This window comes from Lissotriton helveticus, chromosome 1_1, assembly GCF_964261635.1.
Source record: "Lissotriton helveticus chromosome 1_1, aLisHel1.1, whole genome shotgun sequence".
NCBI classification, from domain to species: domain Eukaryota; kingdom Metazoa; phylum Chordata; class Amphibia; order Caudata; family Salamandridae; genus Lissotriton; species Lissotriton helveticus.
This window is the reverse complement of record NC_136057.1, coordinates 2038011173-2038018370: the sequence shown is the minus strand read 5'-3', so window position 1 is coordinate 2038018370 and position 7198 is coordinate 2038011173.

Sequence of the window (7198 nt, the reverse complement as noted above, 5' to 3'; positions counted from 1 at the left end):
CCATGGGTCTGCAGGTAAAGGGTGCCCTCGAGCTCAAAAACATTTCTTGTAGGGCTATGTCTGCCAAATTTAGGATGAAGGCTTGTGGGGTTTGGTACCTCCACTCCTCCTCAGAAAGGATCTCTTCCAGAACTCGCAGAGTTTCGATCTGTGGAATGTTGGTGTGCAGGGCCTCAATGTCAAGGCCCAGTAGAAACTCACTGTCTGGGCTGAAATCCATCTCCTATCTTCAGGATATCAAGGGTGTTCTGTAGATAGGCCGGTAGTTTTTGAACCAATAGTTTCAAGTAAAAATCACAAAATGGTGACAGTGATTCGAGGATCGATCCAATGCCCAACACGATAGGACTGCCTGGCGGGGGTCTGGTGGGTGTATGGATTTTTGTCAGTATGTAGAAATACGGCGTCTTGGGTTGGTCTCTAATGAGGTAGTCTGCCTCATGTTTCAAAATCCAATCATTCTCCAACCCCTCTTCCACAAGTGCTGTGATATTTTTAGTTATCTCCACCGTGGGGTTCCTCGCCAGAACCCTGTAGTTCCTTTCATTCGAGAGGAGGTGATGACATTCGTTGGTGTAAGTTATTTTGTCCGAAATACCTATAGCTCCCACTTTGTCGTCCTGCTTAATGATGATGAAAGAGTTTTCCTTCAGTTCCTTGAGTGCCTCCTTCAATGTTACTCATGTTGGCAAATGAGCGAGTATCCTCTCTCTGTAGATTTTCCACGTCATGGATGACTGCTTGCTCAAATGTGCCTACCTTCTGAGGTAGTGTTGCAATCTGGGGTGTGAGCATCGATATTAGGCGTAAGGGTGTGTTCCTTGTAGTGGTATTTCTTACTTTGGCATCCTCGAAGATCTTTAATCTCACACTTCTGAAGAACGTGGCTAGCTCCTGGCGTAAAAGCATATGATCCAACTGGTTAATTGGAATGAACCCCAGGCCCTTTTTGAGGAGGTTCTCCTGGGGACCTGTTAAGATCATAGAGGAGAGGTTAACCACTAGTGATGTTCCCCGCTTGGTCCCAGTAGCAGGCTCTGTGCCATGCTCCTGGTTACTCGCTGGTTCAGTTCCTGATCTCGTTCATCTCAAGTTCGTCTCTGCTGGCTCTTCTGTTTGTCTCTGCTACTCCTTCTGCCCCTGCCTAATAAAGGCACCTGTGGCTGCTGGAATTGGGGTAGTTGGAATTGGAGGTTCTGGAAACCTGGATGTGGGGGAATTACCATTCCTGGCCAGTTGTAGCCCTGGTTGGGGTAGCCTTGAAAAGGGTCAGGAAAAAAGTATATTGATCCCCTTTGATAACCTCTTCTCCTCCCACTCCTGCGTTGACGTTGAGGGAATTCATAATCGCTGCCCTCGCTACTACTGCAAAGGATGTCCTGATATTTCTTGCCCTGTTGGGTTCCTTTCTTCATTTCTGTTAGTCTCTTTTGGATGTAGTCCTCATTTGTATAGGGGTAGACTTTTTCCTTTGAGAATTTTTAAAGAACTTTTTGCAGTTTAGATATTTTGACTGCAGTCATGTCCAATATAATAACCTGCTGGATTCTACCCAAATCGGTTTTAGTTGCGGGCATAGCACAGAATCTGTCCTCTTAAAAGCTACTGAGGAAATCTGAAGCTCTCTAGACAATGGGGCAGAACAGCTCTGATCCTGCTTGCCCTATCAGTGGCCTTTGATACATGAAATCATGGGATGCTGTTGGAGCGGCTGTGCAGGATTGGGGTATTAAAGGTGGCATGAAAATAGCTTGACCCGTATCTCAAAGTAAGGGTACAGTCAGTTCGATTGGGAGACTTATTTTCTCAGGAATCTTCACTGCCCTGTGGTGTTCCCCAGGGATTGGCATTTAGCCCTACACTATTCAATGTATATGTCACTCTTCTAGCAGACCTAATTAGATCTTTTGGCTTCATCCTTACTTCCTATGCAGACAACAAACAGATAGTTGTGTGAGTGGACAGAGGGAATGTAATGGTTGGTTCAAAATTCCGAGAGCGTATGCAAGCTGTTAGCTTGTGGATGGCTCCGAACTGCCTGAAGCTAAAGTCAGGGAAAACTGAGGTTCTCATCTTTGGCTCTCTGCTATCCTTCTGGTCTCCTTAATGGTGGCCCATGGAGTTAGGCCCACTCCCCTTGTTGGTGAAGAAGACTAAAATTCTGGGAGTAATTATAAATGGCTCACTCTCTCTCTCTCAGATCAGGTAAAAGCAGCCACTGCAGCTGTTTTTTAAACCCTAACAATAATCTAAGGATCCTTCTATTTATACCCAATCACTAACAGAAAACAGTAGTCACCTCTTTGGTGTTGTGAAGAACTGGCTGTGCAAATTGACTGTATTTAAATGCCCATCAGCAGGTGCTAAATATCTTGCAGACACTAGTGGCGACTCGCAACCTTTTAAAAATTCCCAAATTTCACTCTTCTGCCGGATCCATTGGAAAGCTTCACTGGCTCCCTGTGAGGAGGCAGTGGGTGATTTTTAAGGCCCTCTGCACTGTCAACAAGGCCTTGCACAACCAAGGTCCTGAATTTCTGAAGAACTGTTTCAGATGGTACTCACCTTCCAGATCTTTAAGATTCGCTTCAGCCAAATTGGTATCTGTACATTGGTACAATCAATCCTCCTAGGGCGAAAGAGGCTTTGTTGTGGGAGCCTCAAAAGCCAGGAACAGCCTCCCCTTTACATTACATCCATACCAAATCTGCTAGCACTTAAGAAATCGCTAACAACCTGGCTTTTCATGTCCTGCTAAAGTCTTTTCTGGGCTATTTCTCTTGTGGTCTTTCAGCATGCCAAGACGCCCATGGGCATTCAAGCGTTTAACAGAACTACTTAACCTAACATAACAACAATTTGAAACATTCATTTATAAATCAAACCCATAATGTTTAAAGCCCTCTATCCAATCAGAGAAGGGATTTCCATACTCTTCTCTAATACAGCCCAAGTGAAGTGTGAAGGATATTTACCTATTTTTAGTCTGTGTCTCACATATAAAAGAACTGATAATCTCACAAATGTATTTTCTTTCCTTTTTACTTCTACAAAGACAGAAAAAGCTCCCATTTGCAGGGTTTGATTTTAACCTCTAGCTGACTGCTTAGACTCTCCATCATGTTAACATCTATGAGCCCCAAGCCCTTTCAGTAGCAGTTCAGCACTCAGTGCACCTTCCAATAAAATTAACATTAGTGGTTCCCATCTTGAGCAGGCACGTTAGACCCATTCATATGCTATTTGTCTCCATCCATTTTACTTCAGTCTCTACCTGTGTCTTGATTTGAAATTGTATTAAAATGACTAACCAACACATATGTTTTTGTTCTTTTTAACACCGACTGGAGGCTATAGATATAAATAAACCCCACAAGATTTGCTAGCTCTTTTATAAACTTTGTTGAAACCTCTTAGTATCATTGTGACATAGTGTCGGTATGGCTCATATTAGAAGGTGCCTCATTGTATGACAAAACATCAACAGGAGGCGTGGTAATGTTCACAAACAGAAATATCAGTTTGTAGCAAAACTGCTTAATTTAGAAGCACATATTATTTAGATTACACAACCATTAACCATTGCAGCTTTGGCATCTTTTTCTGATTATGCCTTTGTTAATAACTTGAATTGTTCTTCAAAGCAGAGGTAACAGGAGAGGTGTAGAAAGCATGTGATGGAAGGGAACATATTGGAGGAGATGGGAGGAGTGATCAGGTGATCTGATGTGAAAGTAAAGAAAGAAAGGAGAGTCAAGGAAACAGAATGGAAAGAAAGTGAAGAGAAGAGGGATGAAGGAGATAGGATAGTAGAAGTGGTGGGTATGATAAGAAAAGGGAGGTGTATTGCAGGTAACGGCACTGGAGATGCAGCAAGATTATGGGAGATATGGGGAGTGATGGAGAGGAGAGGTTCACAATTCCAGAGACTGAACATCGTTGTCCTGGTTTCTTCAAGATGAGTTTTATACTGGGGGGCGTGGCTAGCGCCCGTGGAAAATTGTGGCAGCTCCCTAGTTCTCCCGGGACGCCGGTGACGGAAGTGACCCTGACGCGATAATTATCACACACACAGCCGGAGAAATGCAGGCATAATCGTCGGAAGCTACGCGGATTCGGAAGAGCTGCTTAATTCAACGTTTGGTGTGATGCAACTAAACTTATCTTATCGTCACGTTGTAGAACTGCTCCGTTATTGCAGTGGCCGCCATCTTAGATTTCCCCCGCAGACGACTCTTCCTCAGCGCAACGTTTTAATGTGACAAACTCCTCAAGATTCTTTCACTATGAGCATGGGACTTCTCTCCTAAATATGTCACTGGACAAATAATGCTATTTTGGTGTGCACCACGTTTTTATTTGCCTTTCTTCGTGAGGAGAAAAAACCTTCTGGAACCTATGCCAGATAACCCTAATTACCTCAATGGAGTCTGTGCATGTTGCTTCTCCTCATCATATTTCTCACAGCACACCTTCACTTGTAAGCATTCAAAATATTTGACAGTGGCTTTTAAGGTATGAGCATCTTTTCAATCTTTATTAAAGTTATTGGTTATTAATATCTCTGTGCTTCTACATGTACTTCTTTCCACAACATCAAGGAGTCCGCTACTAAGGCATGGTGATTTGATATCCCTTAAGTGCAGTTCTTTTAAAGTATTTCTAATCTGATATATGGGACGAATAATTAGAGATCCTTCCCAATTAAAGTCATCAACGCGCACATTTTTTCTTCGTTCCAGTTCCCGTTTTAATTGTCTCTACATGGAGGACTCAGCAAACGTGTCGCCTAAAGGTGCTTCAGCAACAGCTACCACTATCTCTTCTGCCATTACTAAAGTGCCGGGTAAACGGTTGAAGAAAGATCGTCCTACAAGTAACCTACTTCAGTCACAATGGACTTCATGTTGGAAGAGATTCGGGCCTTACACCCGTTTGTTGAGGAAACCAACTCTAAGATACAAATTATTACTGATAGATGGTCAAACTTGGAAGAGCGTGTCACTACAATGGAACAGAATATGGACTCTCTGTACTCCTCTATATCAAAAGTAGGCTCCTTATCCTCTCAAGTGTTAGCGCTACACACGCAAATTGAAAATTTAGAAAATAGGAACAGAAGAAATATTCTCTGCATTTAAGGACTTCCTGAGGGGGTGGAAGGGTCAGATCCAATTACCTTCTTTAAATCCTTCATTCCAAAAATCCTCAACTTGCCAGAAGGTACTCCTCTTAATATCCAGACAGCTCATCGGTTGGGCCCAGCATCATCATTCTCTTCTGCATCTTCTACAGCAGTGAAAAAACCGAGGGGAGTAATTTTATACTTTCTGGAGTATATTGACTTGATCAAGATATTATCTGCAGCCAGGGCATGGAACCGCATTACATGGTCAGGAAACTCCTTATTTTTGCACCCAAGATTATGTCAAGCTAACTGCAGATTGACGCAAGGAGTTCTTAGCATTGAGACCGAAACTTCGCTCGATAGTTGCAAGATATGGCCTCTTCCACCCCTGCTTGTTTAAAGTGACAGTCAACAACAAAACTACCACTTAACAAGGAACCAACAAAATTGAAGAGTTTCCTCTATTCTTTTCATGCAGAATCTATGGATATCTCTTCATCACATGCCAAATAAGACGATGTTGACTCTGAAACGCATCTAGTTTTGTTTATCGCTTTTGATCTGTTAATGTTTTGCATTCATGTTGTTACTTAATATTACTTCAAGTCTTCATTGCTATTTTTTGATTTTTGATTATATCACTAATTCCCTTTTTCTCCTTATAGGTTATATCTCTGTGTCATATTTTCCCTATGTTTCATCATCCGTCGGTGTTGTTCTCCTTCCCGCCTTCCTGTGTGGAGTCCGGACACGTCATTCTTCCATGTGGCCTCAACCCCCCCCACCCTTCCTATGTCTTGGAGTATTTGTAAGTCTCTTGATTTACTCATTTTCTTTTTCTTCTGCTTTGTGCTTTTTTTCTCATATCTTTACTTTTCTCTCATAACTATATTTCAATTTCCTAGCATCTCAGCAATATTCTTGTTTTCATATCTCTCTTTCACACTTCACATATTGTTCATTCGCTTTAATTTTCCTTCCTTTCTCCTTTCTTTCTCATGTCATTTGATTTAAAGTACATATGATCAGTTTGCTATTTGGTGTATTTCATGTCAACCAGATATTCCATATGATTGGTGCTTATTTTACGTAACAGTCATGTACATCTACATCGTTGTTCTATGTCTTTAAAACTTATTTCATGGAATGTCAGGGGTTTACATTCGCCCATTAAAAGACAGAGAGTTTTGACTCACTTAGCCAAATTGGGGCAGATATCGTCTGCATACAGGAGTCTCACCTAACAGCAGCAGATTCTCTAAAATTAAAGAGAGGTTGGGTGGGTGAGGTTTTCTTCTCTCAGGGTGACGGCAAACTTAATGGAGTTCTCACTTTTGTCGCAAATCACTTCCTATAAAAATGCTATCGCAATGTGCAGATCAAGATGGTAGATGGTTATTTGTTAAATTGTTGGTGGGTAAGGCCCCATTATCTTTATTGAATATTTACGCACCCACAGCTGGAGATTCCTCCTTCTGGACCTCATTGGTTCAACAAATTACACAATGTTTTGATGATAATTTTATCCTCACAGGCGATTGTAATCAAACCCTGGACCCTTTTTTGGATAGAAATTCGTCATTCCCCTTTGTATCTCATAAAACTCATAAACTCTTTACACAAACAATTCAGCAGTATAAGCTTATAGATGCCTGGAGGCTCTGCAATCCCACATTAAGAGAGTATAGCTACTATTCCCCGACACATCACACTCAGTCAAGACTAGATTATTTTTTTAATCCCATAGTATGTCTCAATTGTTAATGGCGGCGGATATTGGATCTATTCTAATATCTGATCACGCTCCCACTACTATTCAACTTGACATTCTACAGAAACCCAACCTATCTCGGATATGTCGATTTAATAATGCACTACTTCTGGAGTCAGCATTTGCGTCTTCTTTTACTTCTTTTTTCATGAATATTTTCTCTTCAATCAATATGTTACCTTTTCCTGTGCTTTGGATTCTTTCAACGCAACAGTTAGAGACTTTGTTATCAGGTATGTTTCCAAAAAACGTATAGAGGCGAAAGAACGAACCAGTGCCCATTTGGCCAAAATAAAGAG